Source organism: Chrysemys picta, chromosome 1 (genome assembly GCF_011386835.1).
Source record: "Chrysemys picta bellii isolate R12L10 chromosome 1, ASM1138683v2, whole genome shotgun sequence".
Lineage (NCBI taxonomy): Eukaryota > Metazoa > Chordata > Testudines > Emydidae > Chrysemys > Chrysemys picta.
The window spans coordinates 167,240,042-167,260,916 of NC_088791.1; the positions used below are offsets into that span (position 1 = coordinate 167,240,042).

The 20,875-nt window shown below is 39.4% G+C and overlaps 1 long non-coding RNA gene across 1 annotated transcript in view; it reads right to left on the reverse strand.

Moving 5' to 3' along the window:
* Positions 1-8,361, reverse strand: part of LOC101943610 (uncharacterized) — a 54,230-nt gene extending 45,869 nt beyond the window's left edge. The window contains exon 1 of the long non-coding RNA XR_006175326.2: positions 8,283-8,361. This is a non-coding gene — a long non-coding RNA (uncharacterized LOC101943610). The remainder of the gene's footprint in view (positions 1-8,282) is intronic.
* Positions 8,362-20,875: the final 12,514 nt, after the last annotated feature.

Here is a 20,875-nt window from a genome sequence, read left to right on the forward strand (position 1 = left end):
TTACGCTGGGGTTACGTTCCGCTGTCAGCGCGTAAAGAGAAAATCGCATATAGTCAAAATTACATTGAGTGTAATGGCGGGTGGAATTGCCCGCACTACAGGTACAGTATTTAAATTGTTATTTTTCTCTCTTTTTTTGTTTTGTTTTGGTTTTGTTTTTGCTGACCGCACAAAGCTGAATTCGCACATGTTAAATGCATGTAAGATGAGACTTGCCTGTAATGCACATTGGAAAAAATAACCCCAAATATACATAAAATATGATGGGGGCTAATTTAGCTACAACTAATCAGGAAAGAGATCTTGGGGTCATAGTGGATAGTTCTCTGAAGATGTCCACACAGTGTGCAGTGGCAGTCAAAAAAGCAAACAGGATGTTAGGAATCATTAAAAAAAGGATAGAGAATAAGACAGAGAATATCTTATTGCCCTAATATAAATCCATGGTATGCCCACATCTTGAATACTGCATACAGCTGTGGTCTCCTCATCTCAAAAAAGATATACTGACATTAGAAAAAGTTCAGAAAAGGGCAACTAAAATGAGGAGAGATTAAAGAGGCTAGGACTTTTCAGCTTGGAAAAGAAGAGACTAAGGGGGGATATGATAGAGGTATATAAAATCATGAGTGGTGTGGAGAAAGTGAATAAAGAAAAGTTATTTATTTGTTCCCATAATATAAAAACTAGGGACCACCAAATGAAATTAATGGGCAGCAGGTCTAAAACAAATAAAAGGAAGTTCTTCTTCACATAGCGCACAGTCAACCTGTGGAACCACTTGCCTGAGGAGGCTGTGAAGGCTAGGACTATAACAGGATTTAAAAGAGAACTAAATAAATTCATGGAGGTTAAGTCAATTAATGGCTATTAGTCAGGATGGGTAAGGAATGGTGTCCCTAGCCTCTGTTTGTCAGGGGGTAGAGCTGGATGGCAGGAGAGATCACTTGATCATTACCTGTTAGGTTCACTCCCCCTGGGACACCTGGCATTGGTCACTGTTGGTAGACAGGATACTGGTCTGGATGGACCTTTGGTCTGATCCAGAATGACCATTCTTATGGTCTTATGTTAAAATAGCAGATGAAATTCAATGTTGATAAATGCAAAGTAATGCATATTGGAAAACAGAATCTCAGCTATACATACAATATGATCAGATCTAAATTAGCTGTTACCACTCAAGAAAGAGATCTTGGAGTCATTGTGGATCGTACTCTGAAAACACCCACTTAATATGCAGCATCATCTAAAAAATGCTAACAAAATGTTAGGGAAGAGATAGATAAGAAGCTTATAAATATTACAATGCCACTATATAAATCTATGGTATGCCCACACCTTGAATATAGCTTGCAGTTCTCGTCACCCCATCTCAAAAATGATATATTAGAAATGAAAAAGTTACAGAGAAGGGCAACAAAAATTATCAAGGGTATGTAACAGCTTCCATATGAGGAGAGATTAATAAGACTGGGACTGTGCCACTTGGAACAGAGACATCTAAAGGGCGATATGATAGAGGTCTGTAAAATCATGAATGATGTGGAGAAAGTGAATAAAGAATTATTTACCCCTTCACATAACACAAGAACCAGGGGGTCACCCAATGAAATTAATAGGCAGCAAGTTTAAAACAAACAAAAGGAAGTACTTCTTCACACAACGCTCAGTCAACCTGTGGAATTCATTGCTAGGTGATGCTGTGAAAGTGAAAACTACAACTGTATTCAAAAAAGAATTAGATGAGGGTAGGTCCATCAATGGCTATTAGTCACAGTGGTCAGGGATGCAACCCCATGCTCTGGGTGGCCGTAAGCCTCTGACTGCCAAATGCTGGCATGGCACAACACGGGATGGATCACTTGATGATTGTCCTGTTCTGCTCATTCCCTTTGAAGAGACTGGCATTGTCCACTGTCAGAAAACAGGATACAGGGCTAGATGGACCATTGTTCTGACCCAGTATGGCCATTCTGATGTTCTCATATAATTTAGTAGTTCACTCCCAAATGTGTATATATAGTACAACTCTTATTAATGTTAAAGGAGATTTAAGTTTGTAAATAAAGGGAACAGTACACCTCCTTAGATTTTTGTCTCCAACATTTATGTACTTTTAGGTGTAGGAAAAGAGGACAAGGGTTTACCAAGGATTGTTGTATTTTAATAGGAATGTTAGTGAAAAAGAAAACACTTTTGAAAAGAAATTCAGTCTTTTAGGTGTTTTCCACTCTACAGCACCTACTGGTCAGGAACACCAGTAAAGGTAAGTGATCAAATTCTCTTCAGACTTATAATGGTTTCAACCTTACACTTTTCTCAAAAGGTCTGAAACTGTAAACGAACTGTTTCTTTTTGACATTACCAAATTTTTTTGACATTTTAGACTTAGTTGAAACAATTTGATGAACTCAACATAAATTTACAAATAGTGACATGGATGTTGTTGCAAAGTAGATTATATGAAGGAAAATCCTACTCTGTCTACTGCAAAACATTCATTTTACATTTTAAAAAAGATGGCTTAATAAATACAAAACAGCATACAAGGAAGCCTCTTTCAAGAATGCCAGTCCCACATGTAGAGAACTGATACATCTTGTTGGTATTCACTCCATGTACACCAGAAAAATATGTGATGCCCGATGCTTGTGTCTCGCCAATTTTACCCCACTGTGACATCATTGATGTTCCCGACAGTTATCCCTGAGGTACACCATTTTAAGTAAGAGGAGAACAGGTCACATGGAGTCATATGTCAAATGGAAGAATTAATGACTGAAATCAACATACATTTGTGAATATTGAAAAAGCAGATTGCATAGAAATTTATAATCCAAACAAACTAGTAAAATAAATAGTCTCTTTGCATACTTTTGTCTGTAAATAGTGTACTTAATCACAAATAAATAGGCCCACTATTTGATTGGCTTCAAACATGTTTAAATTATGTGTTAAATAGGTTATGTATTTGTTAGAGCATGAGTCTGCAACATTTGGCACGCGGCTCGCCAGGGTAAGCACCCTGGCGGGCCAGGCCAGTTTATTTACCTGCTGACGCGGCAGGTTCGGCCGATCACGGCCCCCACTGGCCACGGTTCGCCGTCCCGGGCCAATGGGGGTGGTGGGAAGCCGCGGCCAGCACATCCCTCGCCCGCGCCGCTTCTCGCCGCCCCCATTGGCCCGGGATGGCGAACCGCGGCGAGTGGGGGCTGCTATTGGCCGAACCTGCCGTGTCAGCAGGTAAATAAACTGGCCCGGCCCGCCAGGGTGCTTACCCTGGCGAGCCGCGTGCCAAACGTTGCCGACCCCTGTGTTAGAGAATAACTTATTCACAATTTTTCCACGGTTAGACTAGCTCTAATTCTAAACATATTACAGTTATTTAACAGTATGCTTCTGACAGTAATAATCCAAGTTTGTTTTAACCTTTCCATTGCTGTAACAGTCCTGTGTTTTATTTCCCCACTGTTGAGTAGTTATGCTGTTCCTTGAACCAAATCTAGATTGCCTTACTCCCACAAGTTAGTCCCATACACTTCACTACAATACACTGAATGAAGGAACATTTACTCCTGTTTAACCTGAAATGTCACTCAAATTTTTTGTCTGCCATTAAGCCATAGGATAAAGTTGAAAGAGTATGAACATTTTAAAATGTACTATTTTTCAACATGTATATGTTTTTGTTTTGGTTTTTATTGAAAAGATTAGTCAAATTACCTCATTTTAGAAATGGCTTTTTTTATTAGCCAATGCAAATTATATTTATTTTCAGAAGAGATTTAACAATTGCAGTCAGTCATCAATATCTAAACAAAGTGAGCTATTAAAAAGAAATTGCTATAAAGCATAATCAAAATCTGTAAAATATCCTCACTACTTACATGAAACATACAAAGTTTGGAGTGCCAAAGATTACAATTGTCTGAATATGAAAACTTTTAAGAAACTTTAAAAAAAAATACAGAATTATCTGCGGCTGGGGTGGTGTTTTTTTTGTTTTGTTTATTTTTTGCTAGTCTAATGTCTTTCCCTTTCTGTTCCTCGAATACCTAATTAAAGTTTATTTTGCATTTTCTTACCAGTTTTTTGATGGAGTTCATATAACCAATAATATCAAACTTCAATATATTTGATTACTTACACTAGATTGCATGAAATTTGACAGGATATTGTAATTTACAATTTCATAGTAAATAAATTATTCAAGGCACAATGTTCAACTGACTTAAATAATTTACAGTCTGGAAATGGTGCAATAGGCAAGCCCTTAATGGAAAACATAAAATATTGCAGCATATCTTGAATACTTAATCACTGTGTACTTAACAAAGCAAAATCCATTATTAAGCTCTGTTTGTACATGTAATCAAGTACTTTTTGTTTTTGTTTTATAAGCGATGGTGTAGTATGATGTACCTAATGATAGTTCCATATCTTAGGAGAGTGCTATTTCAGACAGGTAGGATCCATTTTCATTAACCTAGATTGTAACTACAACCTTCTAAAATAGACAGCCCCTTCTTTAAGTGAATTTAAAAAGAGATCAGACAGTGAGGACATGCCTCTGTAGCCATGCCTTACTTTTAAGCATTGTGTTGTTTTCTGCATAATTCCATTCTGGGGTTATTAATTTGTTTAATTTTCCCTCAGAAGTTTGTCTCCATAAGTTAGGTAAATGCTAAATATTATTTGAAGGAAACCTTTCAGTGTGTGCTGTGGTTGTCAAGGCTAGGAGGGAGTCCTAGTTTTTCCATACAATCTGTAGTCAGCTCAACAATCTTAAAAGCTCCCAAGAATATATACATTGTGTCATGTGGTTTTAAAGTTTTAAATTTAAAATAATAAAGTTGCTTCCAAATAAATATAATTGTACATTTACATTTGAAAGGTATCATACACAATACATATGTTTTCATGCACAAAGGGCAAAAATATGTATTTAATGTTAAATTATTTAGTTTTGATTAAGGAAACCCAAAGAAAAAAAATAAACCACATAAGAGCATAATGTATGTTTCTTCTGTAACAGGCTGCAGCACCTCTGAAAAGAGAAATAGCTGCTGTTTCTGCCCTCAGGCACAATTCTTTGAAATGTAAAGATGAAAAACAAACAAACAAAATCACAAGTATCGCAGTTTCACACTATCATTATTTATTTCTATTACCATAGCTCCCAGGACCCCTAGTCATGGATCAGGACTCCATTGTGCAAGGTACTGTATAAACACAGAACAAAAAGACCGACCCTCCCCAAAGTGTTTACTAACCTGAAAAAATTACTTTCTAGAAGTCCCATAGTCCATATAGGAATTGTTCCATTTTTGCCTTGTGGTTTGAATGTGGGGAATTCCATAGAGATGTCTGGGTCAAGATCAGAAAGAAACTACAGTGATGGGGTAGAACTCAGGCTAGAGATGCAACAATAATTTCTTTCCCAGAATAAGAGACTTGGTATCAGTAATGAAGGGTCTAGGTAAACCAACCAGGGTAGAACAAGTGTGGATGATGTATGAAAGAAGATAATGAGTCCAACTGGAGATCCTATTAAGTTACAAATCACTGTACATTTGCCAAAGCATGTAACAAAGAGATTAACAGAGTGTGATGTAAACTACCCCTTGTGGCTTGATCAGGACACACAGGCAATGAATGATAGATGCATGGGATGAATTCAAGTGACAGGCTGCAACTTTATTAATTTAACACTGGGAAAGAGAAGCTATGGGCCTATCCTCTGCTATCTCATATCAGGCATTTAACTGGTTCCAGTGCACTGTTACAGGGTTCCAACCGTGTAACCAGTAACTTGGGGGTAAAGCAACCTAGAGCTTTCTTTAGAATTCAGTTCATTCATAATTACAATGAATAATCATTAGGGCAGGAAAAGTATGAGAATGATTTTATGGTCTTCTGGTTAGGGTACTCCCCATAGATGTGAGAGAGCTAAGTTCAAGTCACTGCTTTAATGGGTATTTAATTATTTATAAAAATAGAACAGATTCAGCAGGAGAGATTGAGACATATAGATATAGAAATCTATAACAGAATATCCCATAGTCCAGTGGATAGGGCATTCATTTAAGAGCTGGGAAACCCTCAACAGGAAAAAATTGGAAAAAAAAAATTAAAAAGAAACATTTTGTTTTGACATTTCCAAAACACTGAGTTTTTCTTTGTTTTTCGTTCAATCAAAAACTATTCAGCAAGTTTGACACAAATTCACAAATAATTTGAAGTCAACCCAAAATTGCAGTTTTCAGCAAATAAACTATAAAGAAAAAAAACCACTTGTGAGTAGATAATGACAGACTCTTGTACAACACTACAGGCCTAAAATTGGCATTTTTAAGACCAGAGCAAGAGTTTTCCACCTTTCTGAATAGCAATGTCACTTATGAAACTGTCAGCATGAGGGTACTCATGGAGTGAAAGTGAAAACCCAGTTCCAGCCCACTTTAATTAGTCTTTTCTGTAAGCTCTCTTATAGCTACTGTCAAATGAGAGATCATTTCACATGAAAGTCAATTACAAATGGCATAATTTTTTCAGCAAGATGGACACCTTCACACTAGGCTCAGAAATGTCAGGTTTAATTTAAAACATTACCCCTGACCCCCAAAATATGCATATTTCACACTTTATGCAGTGACAAGACTTTCTTACTTGAATTCAGAAGTCTAATCAAAGAGAAACAGAAAACAAGGAATATATTAGTTAAGATCAGTATTTGTTCTTTCATATTATGAAATATCAGCTAAGCCAAGATTATGTCCATAAATCAACAGATAACTGTACCACAAAACTATTAACAAATGCAAATTTTTTACTTGACCTTATGATCCTGGACCAACTTAGTTTTAAGAGCTATTCCAAGAACATGTTGTCCAGCTATACTGAAAGAAGGATAGGAGACACTTGATATGGATATGGATTTAATCAGGCAGCAACTTCATTCTTAAACATCTGGGACTAACCAGCAGATAAAAGTGTACAGTGCAGGTAACCCCCTGTTTATTCTGTAATGACCTGGGGGGCTTCCACCTGCTCCCCCTCATTTTTCCATCCAGGTCTATTGCCGGGACCTTACCATTCACCCCCCCCTCATAGGAGGGAAGAATGGGGGGTTGGCTCCCTGCTGTACCAACCATAAGAGTCCAACTCCCACGCTCCCATTCCATTCCATTCCTTTAACCAGCACCTCCTTTTTTAAGTCCTTTACCAGGCCATTTATCTGATCACTGGATGCCTTCCCTATGGAGCACCTGCTCTGGACATCCGCCCCACACTTACAAAATAAGTTGCAACATATAGCCTACCCCTTTTCCTCCTCACCATAATAGGTCTTCCCTGATCCCCACTGCGTGGAAGGCAAAATAACCCCACTCCACTGAAGCCAATATGGTGGTGAGGGAAAAATTCCTTCCCAGCCCCCCTAAAAAGGGGCCACTAGTGCAATGCCCACAGCAGATTCAAACCCCACCTGCTAATCACATCTCAAGGGGAGGGAGCATGGGTGCTGTCTTGCCTGTTGCATGGAGAAAGGGGTTTCCTATGCCAGGGCTTGCACCTTTCGAGCCTTCTGCCCTTACATTCCAAGGAAGTGAGTCAGCGCTGCAAGGCTGACCAGCCCCCTTCTTTTTGCAGCAGTTTCTGACCTTGTTTCCCTGGCTCCCGCTGCCATAAAGCACTACTGTCTTCCTCCTGGAAGCCTGGACAACATCCGCCATGTCCTCCCCACCCCCTGCTTTAGGTGCAGTGCGGTCATTAGGCTCACACAAATCAGATTTTTTTCCCCATACCCTTTAAAAGCATGATCTTTCTATAGCTATTCCCTTTCAAGAGATGGCAAGGGTAAAATTTAAGGTCAGTGCTGATGGGAGCAGTAGCCATTTAAAATGTTATGTATCTGTGTGTTCTGCAATCTCACTAATACAATGATAAATAATATTATGCAGCCCTAGCTTCACTAAGATTTCATCACATTAACTTATAAATTGGGTCATCTGTAATTATAATAAAGAGTTATTTTGGTTTAAAAAGACCAACTGACTACTACTGGGGCCCTCAGTTTTCTCCCACTCCTCTCCAAAGGCGGAGAGAGTTTTCAATGCCCCCTCTGACAGGAAGCTGCTGCTGCTGCTATTGCATATTCTTGGAACTTTGATGTGGTATAGCCTTGTTGGGTATTAATGTTTGTGAAAGATAATGCTGATATTACTTTAACAGTCAATTTTATTTTCTAAAACATACTAGTTAGGTACAGTGCTTAATACCTAGTTGAGTTTAATGGAGTCTCTTTGCTCCTGTCTTGTTCCTGTTATGTAGCCTTCTATTTTCACTTTCTCAATGTATCCAAAGAGACCTATAAAAAAGAAGGTAAAAGCATACAGAAATGAACTTCTGCACATAGTCCTGCAATTCCTAAAGGGGAGTGAAGTGACAAGGAAAGATGCTATTTTTTCTCACTTTTACTCCCATTTAGTTGCAGTCACTTTAGACAATACCAGTTCAACAGGAAAAAAATAACTTTCCCCTCAACATACCCCTCTGAAAATTATATCTAAATTTTTATTGAATATAGCTTTTTCCCACCAGAAAAATTCTTGAATGCCTATTTGATTTATTTGTACACAAATGGGATTCAGTTGTAACTGAAAATTCTACTTTAGTAATGAGCAGTTGACTAATTAACTAATGTTCCAGATCCACCAAACACATATGCATATGATTAATTTACTCACATGAGTAGTACCATTTAATTCAATGTGACTATTTCATATTTTCATAAATCTTGTCTTATTATTATGGGTACAATTTTCTAAAGCGCCTAAGCCCCTTTTAAAAAAAATAAAATACGCACTTACATTCAATAAGACAAGTTCTTATGTGCCAAAACCCTTGTCACTTTTGAAAATAGGACTAAATTATTTGGTCACTTAGGAAAATGTTACCCTATATGTTTGCAGGATCAGGTCCTTAAAGCATAAAGTAAAGAATGTACAAACTTAAACTGAAACCTTTAAAACTTTATGTACTTATAATCAAAGAAAATACCATTTTCATTGTAAATTTTAAAATAATGAATAATAATAAATACTACAACATTAGACTTTTTTTTTTTGGACTATTTGAAAACTAAGTGAGAAATGAATGATGTACTAGTTTGTCCTCATGTTGGATTTATTCCTTAAAAGATCCATCACTCTACAAATTCCATTCATGTCTTCATGCCTTGCTTCTTCAATGATTTATTTTACATCATTATTGAATAACAGTTATATCAAATGTGGAGAAGTAATCGAACTGGAAACATTGGGAGGTGAGGGAAGCTCATGTATTACCTAAAATAGACAGCAACACAGGGTCATAGCAAGACATTTTTTATCTATTTACCCATAGGTACTGCTGCATTTCTCACATTCTGCTCAACCCTGTTATTTAAAAGTCACTTGAAAACAATTCTGCTAAAACATTGTTGTATGAAGAACTAAAAGAAAGTACTGAACTTGTCAGAAGGAAATTTAGAGATTTGAGGGTTATTGGTAAATTCTGTTGCCCAGGAATATTAATTTAAGAATATTTGTATGTTAACCAATTATATTTTAGCATAATTTAAAAGGTCTTGTTGAAAAGCTTAGCCTTTCCCCTCTTTTGGTTATTCAAAGAGTCTTTTCTCTTCATTGTCCCAATATAATTTTTTATTTCCCCACACCAAATCTTGTCAATTTATCAGCACACTACTATTTAGGTTGCAAAGTTAAAATATCAATTAAACATTTTTAAAAGACATGATAAAAATACCATAAAACTGAATTGTTCTTGCTATGTAACATTAACTCTAACTTGAATTCTTTTTCTGGTGATAGTATTTAAACATCAAATTTTAGCCCATAACAGTCTGCTCAAGTCTGAGTTCAAAAGTTCATATAATTGTCACTTTATCTCAAAGAAAAATGTTCTATAATATTTGTAGGGGCACTGTCAGATTAAAACTTAGAAGCCAGATTCTGCTGTGTTACACCACATGTCAGCACAGAATTTCCCAATTTTTAAAAAAATACCTATTAATATTGAAAATATACCTTATATTAAAATAATTTAGAGAATTATGCTGTTATCTCTTGCATTTCTCCTGCCCTGGACAATGAGTTGTCTTGTCAGTTTCATTATCTAGCCAATTTTATTTTCAGGTAGCACAGGGCTGCAATATTTGGATTGTAAATACTGGTTATGTTTAAAAATCACAAATATTACTAGTGATCTTGGCTTTTGTAAAAACTTATTTTTATAAAATCAGAATTACAGGTAAAATTTGACTTGATCATGTCCCTTTAAAAATTTGAAATGTGTTAAATAGAAGTATAGGTATACTGCAGTATATTCATTCATTTCCTTTATGTTACTATAAATCACGTGTGTTCCCAAACCATTAAGCCATTGTAACTGTCATTTTAAATATTTCAGCAGAGGACTTAATAGCTTGCTTTTTTCTTATTGACTCATGATTAGATCTAAGTGAATAATTGTTTGCTTGTTTGTTTGCTAGCTAAGCCAAAAAAAAAAAAAACCCACAGGAAAAAAAATTGTTTAGAGTCTAATGAAAACTTTTTTCTGATTTTTCATTCATTTTATGTAGTTTTTCAGGGGAAGGGAAGATTGTTTTTAAATACATCTAGCTTTTAAAAAAAAAACATTGTTTTGAAATAAAGTCAAAAAGTTAAATTTCAAAATATCAAACCAAAAGCACTGACTTTTACAAAAAATCCCTTTTTTGACTGAAATAGTTTATTAAATTTTGACCTGAATTTGCTAATATTTAACTAACCCAAAGCTGCCTTTTTCCGTAAATAAACTATTCATCTGAAAAAATTCACACAGTTCTACTCATGATGTAAAATGGTTTTCTATTTGTATTGACATCATCTTTATTTAATTTGTTTAAATACATAAATAGTAAAATTTGCAATTGCAAAAAAAACATTGTTTGCTACCATTCACAATGTGCTCATATTGTAATTAAAGGGAATTACATATTAACTGTTCACTCAGTGCCATGTAGCTAAATGTCTGTCAGATAAACATTACTTTCAAAATGATATTTTCTCATAGTTCATTTGAAAATTCTTCAACCCATTCCCCCATGGAATATTTTTCATCTATACTGTGTGCAAACTACATATTTTTTGCTGCTCATTGTCCTCCTCCTCCTTCCACAGATAGAAGTGGATATTGTTAATTATGCAGCTGTCTGTAAAGTGGAGTAAAGCCCAGTGGAACACAATTGTTTTAAAAAGGTATTTATTTAAAGAAAAATTAGAAAATCATATCAAATTCCAGAGTTAACTGCAATAATATACACAGCATTGTCAGCAGGTGCTTGGTGCAATATTTTTAGGATCAAAAGGATGCACAAGAAAGTTAGATGTTATTGGGAAGACGCTGAGCATGGATAAACAGATAGCAAACAGTCTTTTTTTTCTTCACATTAGATTTAAAAATAAAAATGTAGATATGACTCATAAATGTTTTCATTATTTATTAATTTCTCCAAGGTTCTTTCAGAATCTCAGGCAAGATACTTCTGGCTGTACAAGTCCCTCTAGTGGCATCCTATATGCAATAGGTAGCCATAAAAGTTTGGTTTCATTTTCTCACTCATTAGTTCCATATATAGTACTTAAAATTCTTTTGTCAAAGGAATATCAAATATCTATTTTTTATAGACTAACAAACACTTTTTAATTCATTTGCTATTCCCTGCAACAGCTCAATGAGTTTTTGTGTTCATGTATGTTCCAAACGTATTTAGAGTAGAAATCTATTTTAATAAAGAAATTGTCATTAATGGAATCACTGGGCATTCAGCCTGAAGAGCCAACACTGACGTGTCTTTTTAAAACTAAATCATAACTTAAAGAGCCCACATGCTTACCACCCGATGGCCTCTTACTATAAAACACTGAAAAGTATTTGCATTTGGAAAGTAAATGGCAAAGAAGCTAGAAGACAGTACAAAGTAGTGAGAAGATAATCATGACACTAAGGCAGGGGTGGTAATCCCACAGGCCGGATCCAAAGCCCTGAGGGGCCAGATCTGGCCTGCGGGCCATAGCTTGCACACCCCTGCACTAAGGCATCACCTTTTTCTTTGTCACTTAACATTAAACCTGATGGAATTCTAAATACTTTGGGAAAAGATTTTCAACCAGCTAGTGATTTGGTGTGCATTAGTTTTTGGGTGTCCAGCTCAAGGTATCTGAAAGAGGCCTGACTGTGAGAAAGTGGGCACTCAGTGTTTCAGAAAAACAGAGCCCTTTAAGTTTTGGGTGCCCCAAAACAGGCATTCCAAATCCTTAGTCAATTGAAAAAAAACCTTGCCACTTAAAAAATGTTAAGTTCTGCATAATATTTGCCTTCAATATGATAATGGCTAAAACTTTCAAAAGCACCTATAACCCATCTTCAAAAGAGACCTAGGCAATCAGGGTATATCTATATCAGAGCTGCAGTTGTGATTCCCTGCACAGGGAGATATTCTCACATTAGCTTTGATCAAACTAGCATGCTAAAAATAGAGTGTAGCTGCCATGCTGGGAGGGGTAGTTGCCCCAAAGTATGTACCTATCTGAGATGCTAGAGGCATACTCAGGGTGGCTAGCCCCTCCTGCCACTGTGGCTATTCTCTATTTTTAGCATGCTAGCTCAATGAGAGCTAACATGGATATGTCTCCTCACACTGATAATTACACATTCAGCTCGAAATGTAGACAAACCTTCAGAAGCCTCACTTAATGAGTTTCCATGAGACATCAGCTCCTAAGGGCATGCAGGCACTTCTGAAAATTTTATCCAATTGCTTTATAAATAGAAGTAAGTTTACTTGGAAATATATTTTGAGAAGCTAGAGTGTTTTTGCCACAACATAGTGATTATATCTGTGGACAAACATGTCCGAACTATGGACAAAATTATTACACAAGACTTAAAGGCTGGGATAAGACATAGCCACTCAGACACAAGTTATAAGCACTCTTTCAATTCAAATAACTATCATAGAAAGCCAAGCCTTAATTGCTGAAATTAAAAGTCCAAGTTCAGTATTTCAGTGAAACATGACTACATTGTAGATGCTTTAATTTTAGTTATATTTTCTCAGTGCTGACTTTGTCACATGATTAAATTTAAGAAAGCCTCTTTCCTTCATATTTTTCTCCTATCCATCCACTCATCTTTATTTCAAATTCTTCTTGAATGCTTCATCTTCACCAAAGTTCTATTATATTAGATTGTAAATCCTTTGGGAAAGGCACAGTCTCATTATTTGTACAGCGCCTAGCACAATGGGGTCTCAATCTTGTTTTGGGGCTTTAAATACTAGAGTAATATAAATAATAATGCTATAAGAACCAAATCAGAGTGAGCTAAAGCAACCAAAAATATTGATTTGTCATGATTTTCATTAACACCAATAGGCATAATAATGTTCCCCGGCATTTACAGAGCCATCACAGCATTTTGTTCAATGTACAATAGTATCTTTTATTTGCCTATAAAACTATGACAATTTACATGTGGTCATTTGCTTGAGTGTTTTGTGATTTTGCTGTATGTGATATGGTACACTAGCATTCATAAGAATCAAGAAGAAAAAGAATCTATATATGGGTGAATCACAGTACCACCCTCTTGTTTTATTAAATGACTAATTATTGCAGGAGTGAGCTGTAGTGTTCAAGACGAATAAGGTACAATTAATGAGGTATGATGAATGATTTTCCTAAACACACACACACTCACTCACTCTCTCTCTTTCTCCTCTCTCCTCCCCCCTCCCACCCCCGGTCTAGTGTGGGCCATCATACAAAACATAATCAATTCTGGGAAAGCTTAAAACAAGTGCTTCTTATTGTTTCCCCTGCATACCTTCTATTGACTTTCTGTCTTCCTCTCTCCATACTTTCTCTCTCCTGTCTCTGCTCACCTGTGTTGTGTTTTTCCCCCTGGCATGAGCGCACTGGCTGCAAGTAGAATGCAAGTCACTCACCAGTGTCCTAAGCACTGGAGTAGCTGAAACACAAGTTAGTTTTACACTTTGGTTCTACTCTATTGTCAGGGCTTAAACTCTCAAAGAGTTTTTCTCAGAGCCCCCTGCAGGAGGCACCAGGGCTTCGGGCTTCAGCTCTTCAGGGTGCACTGGGGCTCAAGGCTTCAGCCTCAGGGGGCATGCTGGGGGCTTGCGGCTTCAGCCCTGTGGGAGGCGCTGAGACTTGGGGCTTCTGCCCCAGGGGGTTAAAAATATTTACTGGAGCTCCGCTCCAAACAGCTCTGACTGAATTTAAGCCATGGCACTTGTACAGTTTTGGAATGTAAAAGACTAGAGGTCTGCAGTCTGGTCATCTGGTTTTGAAGGAAAATGCTCCCCCCTTATGTCCTAAATGCTAGAATATCTGAGTTTAGTAGCTTTGCTCCTAGATTTTAGGGTGTCACACAAAGGCATTGTCTATGCTCATTTCAAAAGACTGAAATTAATGCATTATATAGAATGACCACCCTGCACCTTTAAGCGGGGGCGTGGAAGTGTTTGGCTAGCTGCTGGCCGAATTAAGGGACCAGTGCTTTATGGCTGGAGGGTAGGAGGGTGGAAGCAGCCCAAACTAATTTCTGGCACCTCCTTGTGGTGGATGTCCAGTGCCGGTACTCCATAGGAAAGGTATACAGTGACTGGATAAATGGCTTGGAAAAGGACTTAAAAAGAGACGTTCATTAAAGGAATGAATGGGGGGGGGTGCTTGGGGACTCCTATGATTAGTATGGCAGGGAGCCAACCCCCCATTTTTATAGGCCACTTAAGCCTCCTACAAGGGTGGGGGGGGGGGGTGAATGGTAAGGTCCCGGCAATGGATTTGTTGGAGGGACCTGGAGGAAAAAAAGGAGGAACTGGTAAAAGCCCCCGGGGTAATTACAGAATAAACATGGGGTTCCTGCTCTGTACACTTTTATCTGCCGGGTAATCCCAGACATCTAATATAAAGTTGTGGCCTGATTAAACCCATGCCAAATGTCTTCTGTCCTGATAATCATAGTGTTAGAAGGGACCGCAAAGGTCATCTAGTCTAACCCCCTGCGCCAAGATGCAGAATTTGTTGTTTCTAAACCATCCAAGACAGATTGCTATCCAGCCTCTGCTTGAAACCTCCAGTGAAAGAGCTTCCTCAACCTCCCCAGGCAGTCTGTTCCATTGTCCTACTGTTCCTACAATTAGGAATTTTTTTCCTGAGATATAATCTAAATCTGCTATTCTGTAGTTTGAACCCATTGCCCCTTGTCCTGCCCTCTGTGGCACTAGAGAACAACTTTTCTCCATCTTTTTCTGGCAGCCTTTTAAGTATTTGAAAACCACTATCATGTTTCCCCCTTAATCTCCTATTTTCCAAACTAAACAGACCCAGTTCCTTCAGCCTTGCATCCAATCCCTTTGATCATCTTTGTTGCTCATCTCTGAATTTTTTTCCAGTTTCTGTACATCCTTTCCATAGATTGGTAACCAAAATTGGACATAGTTCTCCAGCTGAGGATTAACCAGCGCTGAGTAGAGCAGTATTATCACCTCCTGTGACTTGCATGTTATGCATCTGTTAATGCAACCTAAAATTGCATTTGCTTTTTTTGTAACAGCATCGCATTGCTGACCTGTGTTGAGATTGTGATCTACCACAACTCCCAGACCCTTCTCAGCAGTGCTGCTGCCAACCCAGTTATCCCCCATTCTGTATTTGAGGATTTGTTTTATCTTCCGTAAGTGTAGCACGTTACATTTGTCTTTGAGTTTCATTTTGTGGTCTCAGAGTAGCAGCCGTGTTAATCTGTATCCGCAAAAAGAACAGGAGTACTTGTGGCACCTTAGAGACTAACAAATTTATTAGAGCATAAGCTTTTGTGGACTACAGCACACGTAAGACAACTCCCACCTGTTCATGCTCTCTGTAGGTGTGTGTATATATATCTCCTCAATATTTATTCCACTCTATATGCATCTGAAGAAGTGGGCTGTAGTCCACGAAAGCCTATGCTCTAATAAATTTGTTAGTCTCTAAGATGCCATAAGTACTCCTGTTCATTTTGTGGTCTGTAGCCCAGTTCTCTAATTTATCAAGATCCCTCTGAATTTTAGCTCTATCCTCCAAAATGTTGGCAACCCTCCCTCCCAGCTTTTGTGTCATCTGCAAATGTGTTCAGTATGCTCTCTATTCCTACATCCATTAATAAAGACGTTAAACAACACCGGACCCAGAACAGATCCCTGTGGAACCTCACTTGAGACCTCCCTCCAATCTGACATCATTCCATTAATAGTTACTCTATATCTGTCTGAGTACCCATATCTGACTGAATGCTTCCAGGATCTAACCAGAACCACATGCCAAACAGGAATTTGTTCTAAACTGACCTATCTCATCTGATAAAATTTAAATTGTATTAAATTCTTTTCCCTTATATTTTTCTCTTTATCATGACACCCCCTTTATTTCTCATTCTTTTTCCCTGCTCTACCTTCACTTGACTACTATATACCTTGTTTAATTAAAATTGAACAGGCTGGGACAAAAGAAACGAACAATTATCTGAATAAACTGGGAATCTGAATAAGCATTCACATTTTCCAAAGCTACTCTCAACTGAACTTCCAAAACTTTTAAAGTTTAACCATAACTCATTTAGGGGCTTGTTCATGATTGTTAGGAGTTTCATGACCTAAATCTCTAAATATCATGCTAAAGATTAAACTCTGAGGGTCATGCTTAAACTTGCAAAGTTAGATATAATAAAATGGATCGACACACTGTCTTTACCTCCTCTAACCTTACTGATTGTGCAAAGCCACTGCACTGTAGCTCAGTGTAACATCAAGCATTGCTCTGAAATTTCTCCAATAACTAGACATGAATCCAAAGCATTGTCTCCCTATGTTTTGTCCGCAGTGAAACTATCTACAACAGAGTGAATCTTTTCAATGTGATTGACATAGATGTGTTAGAAGTCATGAACAAGTCTGTTAATGCAGTAGCTAGAATTGATAGTATGATCATGATTGCCCCATCGGCTATTTTTCTGAAAATAAATATTAATGCCAGCCACCCTGAACTCATGAGCAGCTCCATAAATACACAAATCAGTGTGTGCTTGTAATGGATAGTGGAGGCAATTTCAGTTTCAAGCTCCCGAGCATTTATCATTAGAGTAGAAAACAGATAAAAAGTACTATGCCAACACCCTTTAACCATTACATATATGTTTTTAACCAAATATCCAGTCCCTGATAGCACTCTTTCTGATAAAAGAAAGAAGTGGTATATTAATAAATGCTCTGGTGGCAGGTATAAAGGCAGATTGACACAATATTATTTATAATATATGCGCACACAAACACTTTTCAGCAATAATGGTTTGGATGGTCTTCCTTGTCTCTGACAGGGATTGGATCAGATTGTAAAAAAAAAAAAAAAAAAAATGGCAGGTATTTTCCAAACCTTTAGTGAGGGAGGATATCTGGGGTCATCCATACAAAGTCTTCTCCTCCATTATCCTCAAATGTATATAATTTAAACACTACTATACCATTAGTAATACAGTCTGAATATTTATTTAAAAAGTATAAACTATTTCATCAAAAGACAGTAGTGGAAATTCCAGTAATCCCTACCAGAATCCTTAAAGTGCTTTCTTAGGCCTTGTCTACACTGGCAAGTTTCTGTGGAGTAAAGCAGCTTTCTGTCGTGTAACTCCCTAGTTATACACACTGTCAAGCCACTTAGTGCACAAAAACGCCTCAGTTGCAGTGTTGCAAAAAACCCATTTTGAGGAGAGTTGTAAGCCTCACAGGGCAGAGGGTCCAGCGCTCTATTGGCAGTGTAAACACATTATAGTGCAGAAAGCAATCAATTGGCCTCCGGAAGTGTCCCATAATCCCTCAAGTGGCCGTTCAGCTCATTGTTTTGAACTCGGCTACCCTGGAGACATGCGCCCCTCCCCTTTCAAAGCTCCGTTTCTGACAGCCCTTGTGTGCTGTGCTGATCTGCTCCGGGACACAAAGCAAAACATTAATGTGGAATGCTCATGCTGTTGAACACAGAGGCAGGCGTGTGTGTATGTGAGAGAGAGATTGCTGTGCAGAGAGCCCAGGGAGGGAGGCAGGGGCTGATGTCCGGGTTTCCCCATCTGCGTGCCTCAGGACTAGTTGCTTCCTGCTGCTGTCTGACAAGACAGCATGCTGACACACTCTCTGTCCCCCCAAAACACACTGTCTCTCCTCTCTCCCTCTATACACACACTCACCCTCCTCCCCTTCAGTTGAAAAGCAGCTGGCATTGTAGTAGAATGCCCTTGGAAAAATGGGATTGGGAAACCTGCATCATGTGCCAGTGTGCCTTCCCCAGGAGGCATTGCAAACCCTTCCCAAAGCACCCTGAGGCCAATTGCACAGTGGGATAGCGACCACAATGTACTGCTGTCTTTGCTGTTGCAAGAGCGGCTAATGTGGATGCACTCCACCGACACAAGGAGCACAGTGTGGACATGCAACAGCGGTTTAATTCCAGCGCTTTAATAAAAGTGGTATAACTTGTTGCGCAGAAAGATGCCAGTATAGACATGCCTTAGTTTCTAATGTATGGACCAGTGGTCCCAAGAGCAGTACTTCAATTAGATTTGTTCTGTTCCCAAAACACTTGGCAACTGAGATCAGTTGAAAATTTCCACCTGGAATTTCTATTTCTATATGTATTAAATAGTGTTTACTACATGTCATCTCCAGCATTTATTTATGAACTATTCTACCGCAGGTTTTTTGAGTCAATGAAGAACAAGAACTAAGAAATAACATTGCACTTTACATTGTATTTGATGCTATATTTTGTTTTAATACACTGGAATTCTGTCAATCTAATCTTAGTTAAATTCTCCGATATGTCCACTATCATTATTATTATTATTTTTGTTATTCCGTTTTTTCCATTACATCAGCAATCCAATAAAAGCATGATTACCGTGTTTACTTCCATCTGGTACATTTACCAGAGTTACTCTATTCCATTAGGTTGAGGATGGGTGTATTCAGATGAGTTTAACTATTTAGAATTTATTTGGAGGGTATTATAAATTATACTCATTATACTATATGATGAATAATTAGAAATAAAATGACTTTGAAAGCATTTAGCAGGAAGAACATTGGGAATGAAGTTGTTCCAAATGAGGTAATTTAAGGAACCAAACACTCCACTGGGCGCAATCTGATTCCCAGCACATGTTGCACTGGGAGACAATAAGGACAGAGAAAAACATTCACTGAGACTTGTTCATTGAAGCATATAAAAAGAGAAAAACATTCCTTATACATCTACAGCGCCCCTAAACTTGTGTGGAAGCTGTGTGTCTCCAGTCAATGCAGGACTAGGGGGTTCCTAATAGCTCTATAACTGTATTATAGGGAATTAAACCCTGGTGAATGGAGCCAACCATGCATCTAACAAGCAGGTTGTTAAAGTCCTGCTCCACATTGTTAGATAAACCCTGCAAACAGAGCAGGGATTAGAGAGAGAGAGAGAGAGAGAGGCCACCAGCTGAAACTCTGGCTGCAAAAAATCTAACTGCCAGACCTATTGGTAACTAGGGTGATCAGACGTCCCGATTTTATCGGGACAGTCCCGATATTTCCTTCTTTGTCCCGCGTCCCGACCGATGTTCGGTCGGGACACTGGACAAAAAAGCAATTTTGCCCTCTGCTCCGGCGCTCACGCCCCCCCCCCCCCGACTCCGCCCCCTCCTTCCCCCATTGGATCTCTCCATGGAGGGAGGAGGTTAGGAGGAGGGTCGGGCAACTACCAGGAGCGTGGGAGGGGAAGGGAAAGTTGCCGCGGCTGCCGGGGGCTAGCTGGGCATGGCCTGGGCTGCGTGCAGACAGCAGCCGGGACTGGCTCTGGCCCGGGTGGGTAGCGTGGGCCGCCGGAGACACGCGGCGAAGAGAGGCTGCGGGGGCGAGACTTGTCCCAGGCAGGGAGGCCGGCGGACAGGGGCGAGGGGCCAGCCGGGGTCCCCATAAACTTCCCCACCGCTGCCAGGGAGCCCCGCGCCTCTCTTGCTCGGCTGCACTCCAGCGGCTCGCCCCGCCGGGAAGGAGCCGCTGGAGCGCAGCCGAGCGGGAGAGGCGCGGGGCTCCCTGCCGGCGGCGGGACGCGCCGCATGTGCCCACGGCGGGCTGGGGGGCGGGAGGCTCTGCGGGGCTGGGAAAAGCCCTGGCTCCTGCCCGTTGCCCAGCCTGGAGCCCCGGGGAGCCCCTCAGGCGACCGGCCGCTGCTGTGGCTCGGCTGTGCCAGCCCTGGCCCCTTGCACGCCCGCGCCGCGCTGCCCCCGGGGTCCCCGGCTCACATGCACTGCCGCTGCCCCGCGGCCAGCCCTGGACTGCTTCTTATCGGTGTCCCCCCCCATGCCCTCTTTATCCCCAGCCCCTTCTGCATCGGGGCCAGCTTTTGCCCTGGGGTGGGCAGCACGTGCCCCTGCGAAACTGCTTTTTTTTTTTTTTTTGCTCCGCCACCATTTTTTTTTGCTCCGCCCCCCCCTCCGCCCCTCCCCGCGTCCCGATATTTCATCCCTGTGATCTGGTCACCCTAATTGGTAACTGTCAGGCAGAAGTTCCAAGGGAAATACTGGTAAGCACAGTGAAGGAAAATGGATCAAATTCCCTAACATGGGGCAGTAACTGCAACAAAGGAGTTCAAGGAATGTCCCTAGATGAGTACCCTCACTAACTTCCTCCTTCCTATGGGAAACCCTATTCTTTTTGGTATGGACTTTTGGCTGTAGGAAGTCT